Here is a 21,837-nt window from a genome sequence, read left to right as displayed (position 1 = left end):
ACTATGTAGAATATAATAATCGGGATATCGCATAATCGGGATATCGCAATGTGTATCGTATCGTGGCTCAAGTATCGTGATGCGTATCGTATCGTGAGGTCCTTCCCAATACCCACCCCTAAACACAACATTATAAAACCTCAACTTGAACAGTTCATACTATAAGATTGAACAAAAAATCTGAGTTATTCAATTAAAATACAAAAACATCAACAAGCCAACACCAGCTGAGTTCACCTAACACCTAACATCCCGTTCAAGCACAGATAAACCATCAAACACCACAGAAATAAAACAAAACAAAACAGCACCAAGCCGTTTGAATGAGCTTTCATCCTGCACAGGCGTAATAAGCACTCCACTTTATGGCTCACAACAAATCACTCAACTCATCAAACATCCACTTCAAAGAAACACACATGCTTCGCTCTTCTTCACAATGGGCCTGCATCACCTTTGGACTGAAGATCTCCTCTTCCACCACTCCATCCTATCTTCTTCCCTCCTCTCGATCTGCTCATTACCTTAATTGATGTTTAACCCATAGATCAGCAGCTGATGATGGCTCAATTAAGACCTTGCTAGAGGACAGAAATTGGTCCTGCGTAAGTAACGCAGTTTGTTTCCTTGCAGCTACAATCTTCTATAACTCTTCTCTGGACTTTCATCCTTCACTTTCACCCCCCTAGAGTCAAGCTGAAGAATCTACAAAGGCAGACACATGAGGAGAAAATAACTCCAAGCATCTGTTAGCTGGGCACGATTGGTAATTACTTCCATTTTCAATTAATTGACTGCTTTTGTTTTTGTTTTGTTTTTTTAACCATTAAAAGAAGGCCAAGAAAATTTCACCAAATGATGAAAAATGTCCTACAATGTCTCTCAATGAGTAAACAGAGACATCTATCTAATCACGGCTGTGATGCATTGAACATCTAGCAAAAAAAAACCAGAATGGACTGAAAAGCTAACCATGGACAAATGCTCACATTTTTCTCTTCTTCTTCAAGTGTTTCCAGCTGGTTTGAAAATAAAAGCTTGTCAATTTACGGCAGAGATCTTAGTGGAGCAGGTTGATGCGACGCCAGAAAGACTGGAACACGAGAGAGATCATCTTATTTCTTAAATTACCGGTCTTTCTAACCTTGAGATGCAACATTTTTGTGTTCATCGTGAGTACAATGTTTCTTTTCCCAGACTGAACGCCAATTATTCTAACAAGAATTACTGTAGATGTTCCCTGTCTTCTAACTAAGTTTATTTTCATTATCAGCTGAATCGCCCTTCTCATTAGTTCACTGTCTAGTTTTAAAATGCTGGAAAACAAATGCTTACATGCTCCCACAGTGACTTTATAAGCTTATTTTTCATGTCTTATAATTAAAGAAAAAAAACAAAAAAATGTTTCCTTGTTCAGAAAGACAGAAAAGCCCTTAATCTTGAAGCTAGAAATTACAAATGTTTGGATTTTTTTTTCTCTCTCTCTCTCTCTTAAAAAGGGACATACTGTAACATTTTCTTTTTTCAAAGTGGAAACAATTTCCTGAGGTCTTAATGAAATGTTTATGACATACTTACCACATACCACAGGAATACAGAACAAAAGCTCCACTTTAACCACATCTTTACACCCCTGTTTCTCATATATGTTTCTTATCTTTAAGCATATCATGCCTTAAGCGTGTTGTTGTAACACTTGACTGACCCAGTTTTTGGATTAATAAAGTCCATCTAACGACCCATCTGCTAAAATCAACTAATTTTTACAGAATGGCGTAAAACCACAGCACTGATGGGGGGGAGGCTTCAGAATACAGAATGTTGTTTCATCCAAACAGAACAAGCAACCACCATCATTAGTTTTGGAAAAAGGAGAAAAAAAAAACAAATGGACATTTAATTGGTTGGCCAACTTTGATAATTAAGTGGCTGCAAAATTATTATTATTTTTTATTTCAGTGAACACTGACGGGAAAAAGCACTTTATAGAGACCAACTATCAGTGACCGTATTGGAGTTGCACACTGAACTTTTTACGCATTACTGTGCTTTGGGAAATAATAGTGCAAATATGTACCACCTGTAACCTGTGTACTAGGGCTGTTCGATTTTGCCCAAAAATAAAATCTCGATTTTTTTCTCTCAAAATCCGATTTTCGATTACAATTACGATTATTTTGTGAATTGACAAAAGGCAAAGAAATGATTTCAAATATGCTGTTTTTTTATTGAACATTTGCCCCATTGGGCTTTAAGTGCAAACTTTGCTCTTATTAAACCAAAAATGAATGAATAAAGTGCAAAACTCTGTAAAATAAGTTGAAAAAAAGTTTTAAAAAATATAATAAAATATATAGTTTTATCTCTGAAAAAAGAAAATCAGCAAATCAGCACTTGCAAACATACAGTCAGTTATATTTCCAATTAAATAAAACAAGACATTTTCTAATTAAACTAAACTGGGTCTTTGCATACTAAATAATAATGCAACCCATGAAGGAGGTAGAGGTGTGTAATGTCAGTCATTACATTTGCTGTTCACATTTGCAAGTTTTTTGCAAGGAACACGAGCCGGTCTACCGCATCTGGCTTGAGGGATGCCCGGTGGCATGTTACAACGCCCCTCCTACACTAAAGAGCCTCTCCGATGGGGCACTTGTCGCAGGTATTGAGAGGCATTTCCATCACTCATTAATATGGTATCAACCATTATTATGTGTGCAGACAAGGTTTAAAAAAAAAAAAAAAAAAAAAAAAAAAAAGTGAAAAATCGATTTTACGATTTTCACGTTTTAACATCGTTCTAATTACATAATCGCGATTACGATTTAAAATCGATTAATCGAACAGCCCTACTGTGTACTGTATGCACAATTAGCTGTTACTGTGGAACTTGTGTTGTTTGATTTGGGTTTTGAACGACCATACGGATGGAGATATTATGGTGAGTGATGCTGCATCCATGTGATTTTGTTTTGAAAAGAAAAGCCTGAGAGCTATAAAACACGTATTTGACATTTTGCTCTCAACTTGTTTTTTAGATTTACGGATCAACAGCCGCAGCAACAATTACCAGTATGTAGCAGATTCAAAATCCACCCATTTTGACAAGAAAAATGTGTCATTGCATTTTTCTTTTTCAAATGTGCGCAAGAGGAATAAAAGGAGAGTCATGTGACTTGAGTCAGAAAGCCTTGGCATGCTTGCTACAAATTTGAGGATCTAAAACTGAAAATGAATCAAATACAAGAATGTAACTCACTGAACTTTTCCCCTCTGATTCAGACAGAAACAGCAGAGGCAAATCCCACCTAGTCTAGTCCCTGTACCCTGCTTGGAGCTCCTCTGGCAGCGAGCACAGAAGGGAGGCTATTTTGAAATCGCAGTAGGGGTAGAGTGGATTGTGAGGTGAGGCTTGCTGCTGCTACTTCTCACATTAAGTGGCTGATGGTCTCCTCTTTGAACAGAAACACCTTTGGCTTTAAGTTCCATTAACAGAAAGGGAGTGAGGACATTTCTTTCCCCTGCACAATGTGCCGGGGTAAAGTGTTGCCCTGCAATGATTGAATCATATCCATAATAGCAGAAGGCAGAGGCCTGCTGTGCAGCTGAGTTCTTCCTGTTCTCCTCACACAGCGTGGGAACAGCCGTTCGCTCAGCACATAAAAGAGGCCATGAAAGCAACGCGAGCAAGGCAGGTAGTAATTGCTCCTTTCTGCTCCTTTTCCTTTCCATCCATTTAAAAAAGGAGCAAGGCTTCTTGTGCAAGGCTTTCAGTTTGACAGCGAAGTGAAGGTGGCACGCTCGTCTAACCCAGTGCACGAGCAAGGTTTTCCTCCCGACGTGGGATGAGAGCATACTAAAGGCAAACAAGCAGGAGAGAGAAGGGGAAAAAAAATCCAACACTAATGCTGTTCTACTGGACCGGGCTAAACCTGTCGAAAAGGTAAACAGGTAAATCAATGAGGTGGCAGGTGAGTCACCCTCCGCAGCATGGTAGCTGCAGCTGAACAGCTTTGGATGGATTTTTCAAGCTGAAACGCCTCAGCTTTCTCTTTTTCCACTTCTGTTCTGCTTTGATACAGAAAACTAAAACATTTTTTCTTATTATTTTTTACTTCCACATTTTGCCTCAGTGATTAAAGCTCATCCCTACTGAGCACCATCAACAAAAGCTGCAGATAAACCCAAATCAGTCCTGAGTTCAAACATAAGTCGAGATGAGTCATGACAAAAGAAATTCTCCCGAAAATCTGTCAAATCCATCACTGACAAAATCTCATTAGCTCGTGTGTTTAATTCAAACTCATGTCTAAGCAGCATCAACACTAGTGAGATTTCACCAATGATTACATTTATTAATAAACTTTAGATCATTAGAGATTAATTTAAAAATTAAATCCAAGACTTCTTCTCAAATGCAACAAAGGCTTCAATCTGTTGTTAATTAAGTCATCTGAACCTTGAAAGTACAACAATTAACATGAATTTGACAACAGAATTACTTTTCAGCGTTATCACTGATCAACTAATTGTATTTAAAAAGTGTAAACAAATCCAGAGTTGAATGCCAGCAAAACAGTCCCAAAAAGTTGAAAAGGAAGCAAAGGAAGGTGGAAACGTTTATAGAGTATGCAATAAAAGTACTTTGGAGGGTTTTGCAATCATGAAATTAATCGGTAACAGGTGCAGATGTCTGGAGTTGGTATACGGAGAGGATAAAGAGCGAGTCTTTCCAAGCAAAGATGAGTAGTGGCTCACAACTTTGTACCAAACTTAGTTATTTTAACACACACAGCAGATAATATTGTGAAAATATTCTGGGAGTCTGGAGAAAAGGCCGAGGTCAGGAACTACTGCTGCGTGCCGAGGACCATAGAGCCATCAAGTAGCACTCGCCCAGAAATGTTACTACGCGTTTAGTTGCTGCAACAAATGCTTGTGGTCACCTTGGTATTTCCTGCTACATATTTCTGGCTACTACTTCTTTTAGAGTAGAAAGACAGACTGCTATAATGTCAGTAAAAATGCTTGCTGTTCAACATTTATCAGCTCCAACTCAGATCAGATATACTTAATTTGCTTTGCTTGGCTACATTAAGAGAGTAAATTCAAATTCAATTCAAAAATACTTGATTGATTCAACAAGGGAAATTAATTGTTGCAGTAGTTTTCATGATTTAAGTCTGTTCGGAGATTCATCTGAGAGGATTGTTGCTGCACGCAGGAAGGGTGTCCTGTAGCTCTCTGAAGGATCTCCTGTAGAGGTCTGTGTTGCAACGCATCTCAAAAAACCTCCAACTGAAGACACTCTGTGGCTGAATCACTGTGTTGTGAAGAGGATGCTCACGGTTGTCCATGATCTTCTTCATATTATGAACAATCCTCCTTTGCACAATCAGCTCCAGAGGCTCCAGATCAGTTCCCCAAAGAACAGGACCAGCCTTCTTCATCAGTCTGTTCAGTTTATTTAAGTCAACAGATGACTGCAGGTGTGATTGAACTCTCCACGACAGACTTATTAAAGATATACAACATCTTGCTGCCAACGTTGAAGGACCTAAGCTTCCTCAGAAAGTAAAGTCTGCTCTGTCCTTTCTTATCGCCGGCGTCAGTGTTGCATCTGCAGTTCAGTCTGCGTCAAGGTGAACACAGACTGGATGCTCCTCTAACACTTCCACTTCTTCTCCCATGATGGAGAAACTAATTGAGTAATAGTTCAAAAACTAAAAAGGTCCTCAAGCTACTGCAGAAAAATAATCCACACCACTGTCCAGTGTCTTTTGGTCTACCGTAATTACAGAGCAAGCATAGACACAACCAACAACGACGTAGGTCCCGTAAGTAGGCTACATGTATAGCTGCTACACATAAATAACGCTGAACCATCACACGACCGTGACGAGCACAGCTACAAGGCTCGGGGGTGTCTTGGCAACTCATTGTCAGTTAAATCAGTCCACAGTGGCATCACGATTATTTCAGCGGGACAATGCCAGAGCTCATTCTGCATGGCTTACAACAGCATGGCTTCATAGACACAAAGCATGTGTGCTTGACTGGTCTGCCTACAGTTCAGATCCGTCAAGAACTTGAGTATTAGTGGTCTTACCGAATTAACATGAAGAATTATATATCACTTGAACACGCCCCAAAGCTAACATCCAGCTGACTAACACAGTTATATATACATATACTGTATATATATAAAAAATAGGAGTGTGAGGCAATAACATTCCAGGGCAGACAGAATAAGTAGTCCATAAATGATTAAATAAGGTAGAAATGTAAACAAAATAATATTTGTATAAAGTCAAGTCATCATTCCAGTTTAATCAGTTACAACTACACATTAGATTGAATTAAAACATGTTTATTTATAAAATCTTCTTTTTTTATTTCGGACCAGCACAGAACCCTGCCTGTGTTTGTAATTACACCTCTTTCAATGTCATTACACTTCTGTAGGACCACAGTACCAAAAGGGCACAGACCACAGTGTTTATCTAATTTTCCCTAAAGATCAATATCTTAATATTGCCGGCCTTTGTGTTTACTGAGGTTCTCACTGGTTTGTGCCGACTCTTTGCTATGCCAACCAGTGTTTCCAAATACTGACTGGGATTTATGAACGTCGCCACGAAGAGGATTTATACCTGCTGTTTTGAGTGGAATTCATGAATGCCAGCGGGTGACACTCAAACACCTAACAGGTACAATGAAACCGTGTTTATTATGAAAATGCAAACACTGTTTTGTTTTTTTTTAACGACATTGTGAATGCTACTTTATGCAATGCATCGGACAACATTTACAAACACTGTGTTTCTTTCACCACCGCCAGTTCACTTTATGTTTAAGCACAGTTTTTTATTCCTTTCTCTTGACTCAAGAACATAGCATTCCAATGTCTTTGTCAGTCTGGTATCTCTGTGCATCATCTAATTTGTTTTGCAACAAACAGTGTCTTAGGTCAATAGCCACAATGCAAGAAGACGGTCTCCTCCACAGACCCTCCAAAACTTTGGAGATGCACATTGGACGTCGCAGAGCTATGGGGAGGGGGGTTTGCATCGACGGACAGGCTCTGCATCACAACGCCGACAATTAGAAACATAAACCAGGTTTAATCCAGGAAAGGTTTTGGGCCAGGATAGCACCAGTTTTCCTGACTGTACTGGAACTTGGTAGATGATACTCATTGTAGTGAAAACAAAAGAAGAAGTGCTGAATTTTATGACATAATTAATAAAAATCAACGGACTGATCATCCTCTTCAGACACTGCTACAGTTACAGGTGTTAATGCCTCCAGGAGCACATACTACAAAGACCTTAAACGTACTTAATGTTACGGGGCAACACATTCAGGAGAGTGCACAGCTGTGCATTTAGATACACTCAGTCACTTCACCTTGCCCCTGACAGATCCTGATGATGTCTGGAGAGCCTAACAGCTGACTGCCTGCGTTTGAAATTCAGCATGAAGCAGCAGCCAGAAAGAATGACTGTACTTTCACAAATTAGTGTTTTGACTGAGGGTGCATGGCTGAGCTTCAGCACTGACAACCAAAACCCGGTCCGTCATTAAATTTCATTAATTCTCAACTCCGAATTTGGATGGACATTTGGCAAATTTGATTTGAAAACTATTTCCACTAGAAAAGCCTGTCTCCTTAGGTTTCATCCTGGCATTGAGCTTCCCTCCGTCAAGGAGAGCACAGAAGAGCTTCGCCTGCAGTCACGGTTCTCAGGGACACAAAAGCCCATTACTTGAGCTGAGCCCATAAGTTATCTGAAGCTTAAGGCTCCTTTCACTGAACAAGTCCAGCTACAGTTTTCTGTTCAATATATGGATTGTTACACAGTGTTAGTACATGCAAGAAGGAGAGAGTGCACCAGAGATTTAGTTACTCTCTGAATGTAATTTAAAGACAAGTATCAAGTAGCAAACCCAAGTGCACAATTATAGCTTTTCTGCCATTCTTCTACGATGCACAGGAGAAACGTAAGGAGATGATAGTCAAGCACGCCAGTGATAATCCTGGAAATAAGTCAATGCACAGGATTGTCAGCACAGCCACAATTCACAGGAAAAGAAAAGTTGAGATAAAGGAGCAGCGGGTCAGCTCTCCTATAAGCTTTGACATCTTGACAATGTCAGAGACAGCAGAGCATTTTTGTTTATCAGCCAAACTCAAGACTGTCCTCTCACCTATGCTCAGAAGAAGGTCATGGGGAGGCTAACATCAACCCGCAGCTTCCTGCCTCTTGAGTATCACTCGGATAGTTCAGAAATTAATCTGAGAAAGTTGGGGAATGACATGCAACACACACCGACATGAGCACTTTGGTCTCTGTGATCTGTGTTGGCTGTGATCTGAGCTGCAGTGAAGAGCTTTCAAATGTTGAGAGGGTTCAAGCAAGAGCGATGTGCCCAACAGGTATCAGTTTTATGATTATGAACCTTAGACCAAGATAAAGCAGAGGGATGACAGAAGATCTGACATTGGCAAGCTCGTTTTGCGTTTTGGACTAAGTTCTGAGTGCTTCTTGAAAATTTTACTTCAGGCCTTTAATATGTTACTTTCTGAGATACAGCTTTTTTTTTTTAAATTCAAGCCTCATAAAGTAAAATAAGACAGGCTTACCTTCAAATGGAAATGTTCATTTGCTATTACTCTTAAGTGAATATTAATAGTTGTTTTTTTTTTATTTTGATTTGATGCCACTTGAACTGAGTCATTTAGCTGCAGGTTTGCAAGACATATTTGCAATTTGAGATCTATTTTCCAGGCAACATAAAATATAAGCATCTCTGGTTTCCTACACCATCTGTCAGTTCACACCTGCCTTTCCATTTTACCTGTCTTATCAGGGCGAGCTCTCATCTTATCCTGAGCGTCTGGGGTAAACACATCCGACTGACAAAGACTCACAAAGAACAACTAATCTGCTGTCCTCCAACTGCTGCTGCGCTCATAAGCACCGCTCACCAACCTGATCTGGACTATCTCCATGGGATCCTGTTAAACCTTTTTTGGCAACCAGGACCTTACCCACCACAGTTGCAGCTGAAACACTCATCTGAAGGTGTTGCAGCACATCCCTCTGCTGCACTGGATAATGATGTAATAGATAACTGTTCCTCCCGCTTCATGACATGCCAGACTTTCCTCCAGAGGTCTATGTCCTCATTGTCTTGCGTCCAGTACTCGAGTTGTAAAAAAAAAAAATCAGGGGGGATGGTGGATTTTATCATATAGGGACAAATAATTTGTGCTGATTACAAATAATATAATATGTTACAAATAATAGCACTGACCAAAACACCTGCAGAAATACTGCAGGAATGACATAGCAGCAGTTTTCTGAACTTATCAATACGCGTTTACAGGATAAGTCAAATTTAGTTTCTAGTTAAAATGTCTCATTTTAGTAAAAAAAATCTTATTACACTTAAAACAAGACTCATCACTGGAAAAAACTATTGTTATGCTTGTAATGAGAAGATAAATCTTGTCCCACTGGCAGATTTTTCTACTTATTTCAAGGGAAAATTTACTTGAAACAGGTGAAAATTGTCAAATAAGTTATTTTTCTGTTTTTATTTTTCTGGTGATGACTCTAAATGTTGAAATAGCAGTAAAACCACATTCATTGATGAAATTACATAAGGGATGGAAAGGGGGGATGGCAGTTGTACAGGGGGGATGATTTGGACCGTTTTTATTTCAGGGGGGATGCCATCCCCCCTCAACTCGAGTACTGCTTGCGTCCATCTAATCCCAGTTACCTGTCCGTCTGAGAAACAGCAGGTACCAAAACAGACAGGTAATAAATAAATAATAACGCACTGCTGACTAGACAGGAGATGAATGTGGCTTTAATAATACCATCATTACAGCCTGCTTCCACTAGAAAAAACTGTTTCCGGGTTGGAGGAGGAAATTAGAAGTTTGATGGCAGTCTCTCTCAGGAGAGAAGCAATTACGCACAGCAATGAGAGCACAATTGTCGGAAATGGGCTCATGAGAGAGACATGAAATAATTCAACAGAGACAATAGCTTTAAAGGATATGGAGGAAAAGCATCCAATATGGTTTTAATATTTTTTTTTTTTAAAGAAGAAGAAAGAAACAAATTACCACGGTTTTCCTGAGGCAAAACAGTGACACATCCTCCTCTCCCTCCATCCCCTTTATCTGCCTACTTTCCCCACAATGTAAACCTGTCATATAAACCAAATTGATGGCGCGATGGAAGTTGCCAATAAAGTAAACGTGCTTTTCTCCCTGAGATGGAAAGCATTTGCAGGAATGAAGAGAAATCACGTCAAAATCTGTCTTGACAGTTACCGTAAATCGTGTGTGACAGCTCCCAAAGCTGTGTTATTACTATTACGCACAGACACGTCCTTCATGAAATGTGTGCAGGACTGAAAAGAAAAGTGCCGGCTGGCAATGAGAAAGAAAGGTACGACTGTGAAATTGATATTAACTCATGACTTAACTTTCAAACTGCATTGAAGCACTGTATTCTGGCTGTTTTTAAACACACTTGAAGATTTTCTGCATAACCTCCTATAATAAGAGTTGCTACCCCGACAGCACTGTATTGGTTATAAACTTCTGCACAAACGTGCATTTTACGTCAGCAACAATAGCAACTACAACACTGCCTGCAGTTGTCAGAAGTGTCCAAATACTAAATGAGGGGAAGGAGGAAAAAAAGAAAGAGCGAGGCAAACGTGAAATGCGGACACAAGCTGGTAAGGAGTGACTTACCCGAGCACTGTATCCACATCTGTTTGATAAGGCTGCAGATTCAAACGTCACACTTGCGTTCAAAACGTGGAGAATGTTTTAAAGGAGGCCAGCTGTAACTGTCCGCCCGAGCGCAGAACCGAACCAATTAAAACAATTCTTCGTACTTGATGTGCAATGTAACTATTTAGTTATGGCAAATGGTGCCTAATCTTTCCTGAGTGGCATTGCGCTGTGATTGACAGGGAAGACAGCCAATCAGCGACGGCCGTTCGCGCTGGTTCCACCAATCAGATTGCAGCAGTGGACTTGGTGGGAGGGTCCTCCGAGAAATAGGAAGGGCCTTTGGCGACATCATGTGTTAATAGTTTATATCCCTCCGCTTGTCATGCTGTCAGAGCAGGGACTTCACTTTCGCTGGGTTTTTTTTTGGTTTGTTTATGTTTTCTTTTTAGTAACAGTATGCTGTAAGCAGTGTGTAAAACTTTTCAGGTCAAATCGGCCTCTTACAAATGCTTAAAAAAAAACACCCGGGATAGTTGAAGTTAATAGAGCAAATCGTGATGACATCGGAGCGTTGAGCGTCATCCAGTAGACTTCATTTAAGCTGTAGGCTACATTTACCCTTAAGAGCAGTTTCATTTACATTTCGGTTCGTTATATTAACTGTTTATCTCGGATACTACACACTATGGAGTGACGTGAATATTTAATGCCCCTGAGTGGTTGCAACTGTACTTTGCGCGGAAAAGAACAGGCAAGTCTCGGCTGCCCTACTTTGTCTCGGCGGAGGAACACTATGTTTACAGTTTGTGCGCATGCGCGCGTGTGCGAGTGGAGGTGGTTGCAGTGACGTCACGGTGACAATGCGCGCCAGACGGCGACGGCAGCAACACCTGAACCAAAACCTTTGCAGACGCACCTGGGGGTTTCTTAAAACCGTTTTACTCTGCTTTAGGTAGATTGCGTCAATATGGAGCAAATGTTTTGGTCGTGAGATTTAAAGTAATAAAGCTGCAGCACGAAATGACGCGATTCTGTCAAATTCGTATGAGAACCTAAGGTTGCCACCTTTCAGAGATAGAAATAAGGGACACCCCAAAAACGTCTAAAATGCATAGAAATGTATATATTTCATATGAAAAAACATAATGATTTGATTTAAAGTTTAAAGTGCTTTAATATCATTGAACCTGCATGACTGTACAGACAGCCTGAACCTGAGCCTGGTCATAGTCATTTTGATGATTGAATTGTCCATTGATTTCATGAAATATTCAAATTTTTTTAGATTTTTTATTAGGGGTTTTCATAAACAGTACTGAACCATAGTCATCAAAATTATAACAAATAAAGGCTTGAAATATCTCACTTTGAATGTAGTGGGAAATAATATATTTGTTTCAGCTTTAGTTGAATTTACTGAAAAGAATGACGTTTTGCAATATATTCAAATTTTCCGACCTTCACCTGTATATTATGACATCAACAACTTTTAATTCCCAATTACGTAACAATTACGTATTTCAAGGGACGGGTGGCAAGCCTAGTTAAATTACAGGCAGCTGATTCAGAACAGGTTTAATTGAAGCATCCTTTCAAATTTTACTTTATAACATAATAAATAACTCATAATAAATCAGTTCACTTGTGAGGAAAATTTACTTAAATGATAAAGCATATGCATAAAACATGAAAAGAACCAAATGGAAACACAAATTTAAAAAGACAACAGAAACAGACCCACGTGACAGTTTCACTTATTGATTGATTTATTGATTGAATTGTTTATTTCGAACACATACAGAAAAAAAATATATAAAATTTTAAAACAAATTCAAAACATACAGAAAAAAAGCAACAACAAAAACGTAATACAAACAGGGGAAAAAAAACAGTGTACGAAAAGGAGCAGGTAGAAGTAAAACTTATTTAACCCTGCCCCTTTGTTACCTCTATAAATTAAACATAAATATTAATAATAAATAGCTGCTAATTTACCTATTAGACTACCGATTTTCCCATTGGTTGAGCCTTTGCACCTAACCAGCTAACAAACACAATCTTTCCTTAACATAGCTCCTCCTCAATCAAATAACTTCCACAAACTTCCTTTTTGTACCGTTTCTTAAATTGATTTATATTTGTACATTGCTTCAACCCATCACCCAACCCATTCCATAAGTTCCACTTCCACTTAAGTTCAGGTTTGGGTTCATAAGGGGCTTAAAGTTGACACCTTCATGTAAAAATGTAGACTTTAACTGCACTACAACAGAAGAGTAAATCTAAAGTTTTTGTGTGTATTTTTTTGGTTGTTTTATAGTGTAAAAAAAAAAAACAACCTTAAAATGACTATGTTTGTGTACATAAAATGTATTTATAGGTTGTATTAGATGGTTTTATCACGATAACAAATACGGCTCAAACAGCGCCTCAAGGCAGATCACACACTGCAAACTGCTCACTGCTGCTCAGTATCACCTCAGTGTGAACTTGCTGGGATGAACACCGCTGAGAAGGCTGATAAATCACTTTAACAAGGTTCAACTGCTATTTGCCCTCTTAATTAATTGGAAGCACTAAGTTTTAACTTGATTTATCAAACACTACTTTAGTATTCTTACTTAGGATACAATCAGTTAAGAATATGGTGTAATATGTCATGGGATGTTGTATTCATCTAATATTAAGATCTAGTGAGGACTAGATCATTTTTATGCCTTTTTACTTAAAGCTTAGGAAGTAAAAGCCAGTGTAGTTTGTTTTTGATTTGACTGTATGTACATTGCCAGCCTCAGCTGTTTTGAGGCCCTGCAGAATCTGACCTGAGGTCAAACCTCAGAGGGAACTGAAAGACACTGGTGGCATCAGGGAAAGGGATATATGTACAAAAGAAAGAAGAAGTAAAATATCAGTTTTAATAGAGATGTGTTTGGATAGTTCAAACACTCGCATACAAAACACAAGAGTTGAAATACAATTAGGAACAATAAATGCTGAGAAAAATGGATGATAAATGCATGCTATATATGTGATCAGTCTTCATGAGTTATCCAGTTTGTGAGTGTGTTTTGTAGGTGCACCGACAGCTGTCGGAAAACCCAGAAAAATATGCCAAACAGCCGCACCGTACTGGCACGTTCGGCTGTAACACCGAATACACAACAGCAGGACACTGTGAGGAGTACACAGCTGACTCTATTCCCATTCTGCAACATGACATTTATACCATCACAGGCAACGTGGACATGAATCCTTGTGTTTGTTCCCTTTAATTTCACTTAAGATATAAGTTAAGAGACAATGGCCCACCTAATGGAAGAACCTAACTCAAGGAAAGGAGTGCAAAGCAAAGACAACATTTCCTGCTGTTAGGAGTAAAATCTTCTCCATGGAAATAAATCTGGTTATTGTGTCTTTAGACATAACATTGCAACTGTTAAGTTGATTTGCTGATGAAGCAGAAGACCAAACCAATGAATTAACTTGTAGTAGTGTAGTAATAATAACAACAGCTCAGACACAGAGATTCGCACACAGAGGGAGTGACAGAGAGAGATTACACAGTGTTTTCTGCTTTACATAAGAAGATTATGTGACAAGGTTTTTCGGTAGAGAATTGCAGCAGTCAGATGGACTTCCTGCTGTTCTCCTCTCATACAGCTGGGTTGTCAAGGGGTCAACCCTTCAACCCGGGGTCAAGAGAAATACCACGGGAAAAAATGACAGCAAATGGTCTCAGCCAGGCCACAGTTAAGAGTAAAGCACATGAGACGAACACCAAAAATGCAGCGGCGGCACAAGTGCCATAACCGAAACTTGCATATGTTTAGGTTAATTATCAAAAAGTAAAATTCTAATCTTTATTGCTGCAAGTAAATGTTATTACTTATGTTTACTAAAAGAAGAAAAAATGTTGGTCATATGGCTAGACGTTTCATCCTGACCAAGCAATGACTGTAGTTTGGCGCCCCCTGCTGTACACAAATGTCATTGTACTGTAGTTCACTGTAGCTCGGTGAGCCACGGCTGATTAGATATATTATTAGCAGAGGTGGATAAAGTACTGAAAAAATGTATTTGAGTAAAAGTATCTTTACTTTGCTTAAATCCTACTCAAAGTAAAAGTAAAAGTACTCATCTAAAAATGTACTCGAGTAAAAGTACAAAAGTACTTAATTTAAAATGTAATTTGAGTAAAAGTTACTTTCCGTTATTTTGATGCAAAAAAAGTCACGAATCAAATCCAGCACAAGTTGTTTTAATCAACTTCGAGGCATATTAAAGTACACATCCACACTTGTTCGAGTACATTTTTTTACATGCTGATGTCTTGAATGCTGAAGTTTGGCCAAGGGTTTTTATGGTTTTTGTGGCTGGTTTCTGCCCACATTTAATTTTTTCACCATAGATTTTGTACTCAGTAACATGAGGGGGTTCAAATGTAGCGAAGTAAAATACTTGGGTCAAAATGTACTCGAGTAAAAGTAAAAATTACATATTTCAAAAACTACTTAGAAAATTACAAATTACTCATAAAAAGTACTCAATTACAGTAACATGAGTAAATGTAATTTGTTACTTTCCACCCCTGATTATTAGTTCATGTCATAAATGACACATGTACTATTTGTTACTATTGTACGCAAAAACACAAAGCCTAAAAACAGGTCACCCAAAATTTAAGATCTGAGATATTACCAGGATTCTGTGGGGAAGGTTCACACGGTGGCCATCAACTCCCCCAACTGAATTAGCCCCTGGACAAAAAGAGCCCAAAAACTCATTCTGGAGTGGCTTTATCTCATGGGAGCATTTTTACCATTTGGCTTAACCATGCCTTTGTTTTATTGATTTCCTAAGTCGGAATTTTATTTTGTTTTGCAACTAGTGAGTGCAATGCATCTTGGGTGAGGGTGAAATAATAAAATGAGGAGCTGAAATGAAGAAATGCGAGAAGATCATTGTGCTTCACCCATTTTACTTAGTGAGTCACAGTCAGGACTAGATTATGAGTTTATGTTCACAAAACAAAGCTACAACGCTGTCAACAAAAGAGAAACAGAGAAGAATTGTCTTTTATTTTTGTTGCAAAACAAATATGATCTGATTTTATAAAGTTAAGGCATTGTTAAAGTTGTTTTTACTCCATCTCCAAAGGGACAGGTTTATCAATCAACTGAGATAAGAAAAAGAATAATGGTTCAGAGGAATTTGGAAACTGGCTTTTAAGATGACATATAACATAAAACCAGAATTTTGCTGGCGTCTAATCATCACCGGGCCGAGCTGGTGTTGCTGTTTATTCAACATTTTTCCTGTTACAGGAAACCAAAATAGTAAACGTTTTAAAGAGTTTCAGAAATCAAAGGAGTAACTCAAGTTGAACTGTAAAAATGTTGATGTGTTATTCCTGTAATCTACCCTCAGCCTGACTCAGCACCTCTCCAGCTGTCTCTGTTTCACTCTCATCTTCTTTCCTTTTCTTTCTGTTAATATTAAATGTACCTTTTTCTCACAAGCTCCCTTTCCTTTCTCTCTGACTTCCTCCCCTCCTCCGTTGTTTATTTCCTGTTTTCTCTGGTGCTTTTGTCTTGCTCGCTGATTGATGATGAAATTTGAACGTTTTAGTGTTCTCAAGGGGTCTTTTTTGAATCATCAAGTTTATTGTGCCTGCAAATCATCCAGACAGATTATTCCTTTTTTTTTTAAGGTTTCCATCCTTTTCTGTCACTCCTGTTAAGCTATAAAACTGCTTATCTTCATTTTAGTCACAGTGCCTTCTTAAAAAAAAAAAAAGGCAAACAAATACTTTCCTTTTGGATGTGTGTGCTTTTTTTTGGATGGAGTTCATCATTTTTTCTGTGCCGTTTGGCAAAACAGAGAGATTGAGGTGGGGGGGTGTATAGCAGGTTAGGGGGATTAAGGATAGAGATTGAAATACACTGATAAATGAGGAGAGTGAGCCCAAGTGACAGCGAGAAGGGTGGATGGGGCAGGATCTGTGGCAAAGACCAGTGGGACTGAAGTGAGACCAGCACTGAAGATAATGAAAAACAGAAAGACAACCGGTCCTAATGAAATACTGGTGAGAGTATCAAAGTGTCTAGCTGAGATGTTGAGTGGAGTAGTTATCCAGATTGTTCAACAACATCTTTGACAGTTGAAGAATGCGGGAGGATTGGAGTAAACATGCACTTCTGCCACTTCTCAAGAACAAGGGGGATGTCGAGAGCTGTAGCACCTACAGAGGCTGATGTTAAGAAAAGCAGTTAACGTTTGTGGGCAGGCGCATCCCAATGAAGAGCAATACAGATACAGGGCCCGATTTACTAAAGGTTTGCGTGTGTAAAAACGTGTGCAAACTTGACATCACCCGCAAACCAAAGTGCCAGCTGATCTACTAACAGCGTGCAAAGAGGATTGCGTCTCTCAAATGCGCAAAATAGCACACGCAATCCATTTAGTACTTTTGCCCTGATGAATAATCAATATGGGGCGTACCCACCCGCCAGAAATCGCTAAATACTGGGAGGGGAAGATGCAAATTGGTCCATTTACCACGCGCAATGAGATTTACCAAGCCTGAAAGTTTTTGCGTGGATTGTGATTGCGTCTGTATTTAATACGTTCGAAAGGAAGGTGCTAATCTCCACATGCAAAAGGAGAAATATTTTATTTGAATGTTAAATTGAGTATTATTCAGCAAAAGGTTGCCACAGGAGGCACATTCATTTTTTTATTTGTGATAATAAATAAATCACGTGTTTTCATGGAGAAAAAAGTGTTTCTTATTGTGCGCCTACCTTGTTCTGCAGTCATACCCCGGTCAGCACCCCTGCCGTGAAAAGCACCCCCTCGTTTGACAAAAATGATATTCTCATTCCGTGTTCTGTTCATGTTCTGTTGTCCATGTTCTGTTTAGCGTCCAGTTTTGTGTTAATGATTCATGTTTAAATTCGCTCATGGATTCGGGTAAAAAAAATAAAAAAATCGGGTAAATGGTTATTGATGTCATTAATTAATAGCCTGCTTACTGTGTTGTCTTCCATAATATTTGTAAATATATATAATATAAACTCCTAAGTATGTGTTTGTGTGAGTGTGTATATTGAAGTGTCAGTGTGTTGTTTTTTTTCTTGGTCTACTTATCATTGAATATACGAGGGGGTGCTTTTCACGGCAGGGGTGCTGAATACGGCACAACAATTTGCCTCTTCCACTAATATCTCTATAACTCCAACTCGTCAAATTTCATTTTGCGCTTGCGACTATATCCTGCTTTCCAACCACTCTCCATGGCGCAAAGTTTGCGCCGCAAACCGTAAGACGCGCAACACCTCATTTAAATACTGCGGTTTGCACCTGTTATCAATTGCGCACGCAATCTTAGTTGATCACCCGCAAAACACACAACAACAGCACGTGCAAACTTTTTCAGTGCACACGCAATTTAGTTCTCTTTATTTAGGATCTTAGTAAATCGGGCCCACAGTGTTTGAAAATACTGAATGAAAAGTCCAGTGAAGGAGTTTCACTTAATACTGAAAGACTTAGGATTAAGTGTAAGTGAAAGACCTGAAAAGCCTACAACAAAGTAACAAGAGAGGAAATATGGTATCGCATTAGGAAGTGAAAGATTTGTGTTCTTTTGTCTGGCGAACCAAAAGAAAACTAGTGGAATAGAAACAAAGGTTAACACAAGCTTTTAATATGTCAAGTACAAGGTTTTCCGGCCGGATGGTACACTTCTCTCAGACTACGGTGGGTAGGAGAGAAATGCACACCTGGTCATCCATCCAGTTCCTTTTTATACCAAAAAGGGGGGTGTTCTTTGCAAATGAATTTCATTGGTGGAGCCTAGCTACGGGAAAGACCCCCGGAAAGTGTCACTTCCATCTCCTTTGTTTATTTCTCTCACCTGGGGTTCCCACCCAGAATGCAGATAAGACCCCCCAATGGTAAACCACCTATTTCCCCCCAATGTCTCCTCTTCAACCATGGTATGTGTATTGTATTTAACCTCTAATCTAATCTTGTCTACCCGTACCACCAGGGGGTGGCTCCGTGTCTTAATCAATACGAGGTTACTTTGAATATGAAGAGAGAGCCCACCGGTGTTATAAATTCTTTGAGCTTTTAACAATTTCATGAAATCCTAACAGAAGTCTGCAGTGGCAGAAAAATATGAGGGCAGGATGAAAGCAGTGAGGTGTGCAGTAGGATTAACGGATGATCTTCAGGTTGACGTAGGGCTCCATCAGGGATCGGCCCTGATCCCCCTCTTGTTTGCCATGGTGATGGACAGCTTGACAGATGAGGTCCAACAGGAGTCACCATGGACTATGACATTTATGGATGACATTATGAAAGCCTGGAGGGATGGCGATATGCGTTATGTGCCAGCTCTTCTCTACAGCTTCTGACCAAGAGAAAGTAGGCAGAGCAGGAGGTGACACAGCTCAAGATACTAAGATTTTATTTGGGAATGATAAGAGAAAATCCTCATACTTATTTGCTAATGTTACGTTACAAAATGTTCATGTTACTGTGGACAAACAATTTGTTTTTAGTGCGATGCTCTGGTGAATAATCCCACTGTAACCCCGAGGAAGGACATGTTTAATATATAACCTCCTGAGGTCAGAACCATTGTGATGTCATCAATGACATCATACCCTTTGATGATCCATCTCTGTGATGTTTTAGAATGTTTTGACATTTTGAATCCTTTAATGATGTTGAATATGAATGCCTATCTAATTATTGACAGAAATGTGCTGAAATCATACACATTTCTTGGAGTTTACCTTAGAAACCTTATTATTTACTAATTACCAAATTCTTAAGATTAATTTGCCTTCCTTTTGTCCAAATCTGCTGTGTTATTCTGGTGTTTGATCAGCTCCTCACATTTTGTCATGACCCGGTAATGTTGGGGAACCAAACATAACCACACAGGAGGCAGAGAAGGGGTTCATTTCTTTAGGGCTTTATTTGCCATAGAGTGAGAAATCTGAAGGGCAGCCACAAGGAGAGCTGGTATCCGAACTGGATTAAAAAACAACAAAAAACCCAACAACCCAAACAGCACAGCAGGTCCGGGTCACAAGAAGCTATGGGAAGATCTGGTGAAGAGTAGACTGCTGAAGCGGCTCTTCTAGGCAGTGGTGCTGATGGGAGGATTGGCTGCAGCTGTGTGATGATGGGAGGATTGGCTGCAGCTGTGCGTGCTGTCCTGTGAGCTCGTTAGCGACGGGGACGTAGATTGGGCCCAGCTTGTGCAGAGGTGTTCCTGCTAGAGGCAGATCTCTCAGCAGTGGGGGAGGGGGGACTGGGACATGGTGCAGGCAGAGAAGCAAGAGCCGTAACACATTTAAAACATGAAACATAAAACAACACAGAAAAACATACAAAATAAATTAATCTCAGTTTGATTCAGAGTCACAGATAGCTTGTGTTTTACATTACCACTACAGTACTTCATTTGGTCCAGTTACCTTCAAGTTTTCCGTTATTCTGATCTTTTCCTGATGTTCCGGTGTTCTGTCAGATCCTACAAATTTAAACCTGAGAAACAAGAGAAAGACTGAAAAACCACGTTAAAATAAATACTGTCACTTTCTAAAAGTTTCTACTACTGAAACATTTCACCTCATAATCCCCACACACACATTTGTGAATAAGACCTTAAAATATTTACCGTTTTCAGTATTCTGTTCATCTGATGTTGTGAGACTGATGGTCCAGTAGATCAGGAGATCCTCCTTATATGAACCTGTGAAAAGAGAAAAAAAAAGAACCACACAGGTACTTTAGATTTGAAAAATGTCATTTTGATGATTATTTTTAAAAACTGGTGGAACATACATGTATATGCCTTGTATTTACGTTCAAGACTTCATACTTAAATAAGCTTGTGTTGAACGTTGCGACTGCAGGACTTTATTTGATCCAGTTACCTCCATATTTTCAGACTGATGTGATAAAAACATTTACCTTCTTCCAGTGTCATTTCATATTAGTGTTCTGTTAGTCCAGTGTTCTGGTACATCCTCCCAGTGAGAACTAAATGAGGGAAAACATAGAATAATAATACTGACCAACTTACCAGGTGGGACTCTCATTCTTTATACTTTTTTCATTCTTACTTGTTAATGTTTCATCACCTTATTGTTGTGCTGATATTACATTATTCTCATAATCTGATGTCCTGATATTCTGGTGTTTTATGAGATCCAACAAATGTAAACCTGAGAAACGAAAGAAAGAAAAGAAACATGTTTAAATATGTACCATCAGTTTCCTCCAAAATATTGACTCAAATATTCTGATTATATCCACATACCTGAGGGTTTACCTTACAAACCTCATACTTAAGTTCCACCGTACCTGATAGATGAGATGATGTTACAAACTGTTTTGCATTTTGTCCAGTTTTCTGCTCATCTCGTGTGTTGTTATTCTGATGTTTTTTCAGATCCTCATGTAAAACATAAAACATAGAAAAACACATAAAATAAAAGACAAGTAGAAAGTTGATCACAATTTGAAACACGTGAGAAAGAAAAATAATCAAATTTCAATAATTCATCCCACTTTTAAAATTTCTCCACTTTGTTTCAAATGCAGAAGTGAAATATCAATCCTGTGTGTTTCTTTTTTCTTTTCTTTTTTCCATTATTTTCTCCATCAGATGTCCTGATGATCAAATGCTGTTAGACCAACATTTCAGTGTGATGCTCTGGTCAATACTCCCACTGTAAACCTGAGGAAGAAATGTTGTTTAATAAAGAACCTCCTTGGTCAGATCCATTGTGATGTCATCAATGACATCATAGACCTTTGATGATGCATCTCTGTGATGTTTTAGAATGTTTATTCATTGTGAATCCTTTAACATTGTTGAATATGAATGACTGTATCTAATTAAGGACAGAAATGCACTGAAAGGATTCACATAGGAGTACCTTAGAAAGCTTATAATAATAATTATTATTTACTAATTGTTCTCTACCATATTCTTAAGATGAATTTGCTTACTTTTTCTCTAGTTTTTTTTTTTTTAC

The 21,837-nt window shown here is 38.9% G+C and overlaps 1 protein-coding gene across 8 annotated transcripts in view; it reads right to left on the bottom strand.

Moving 5' to 3' along the window:
• mef2d (myocyte enhancer factor 2d) overlaps positions 1 to 10,976 on the bottom strand; it is a 121,021-nt gene extending 110,045 nt beyond the window's left edge. For 7 of the 8 annotated variants that reach the window (XM_061717369.1, XM_061717363.1, XM_061717371.1 and 4 more), the window contains exon 1: positions 10,787 to 10,976. The gene's annotated coding sequence lies outside the window, so the exon portion shown is untranslated. The remainder of the gene's footprint in view (positions 1 to 10,786) is intronic. The other variant, XM_061717374.1, reaches the window with a different exon arrangement.
• Between the last annotated feature and the right edge of the window lie 10,861 nt (positions 10,977 to 21,837).

The sequence above is a fragment of the Cololabis saira genome, chromosome 3 (assembly GCF_033807715.1).
Source record: "Cololabis saira isolate AMF1-May2022 chromosome 3, fColSai1.1, whole genome shotgun sequence".
Taxonomy (NCBI): Eukaryota; Metazoa; Chordata; class Actinopteri; order Beloniformes; family Belonidae; genus Cololabis; species Cololabis saira.
This window is presented reverse-complemented; position numbering and strand designations above follow the sequence as displayed.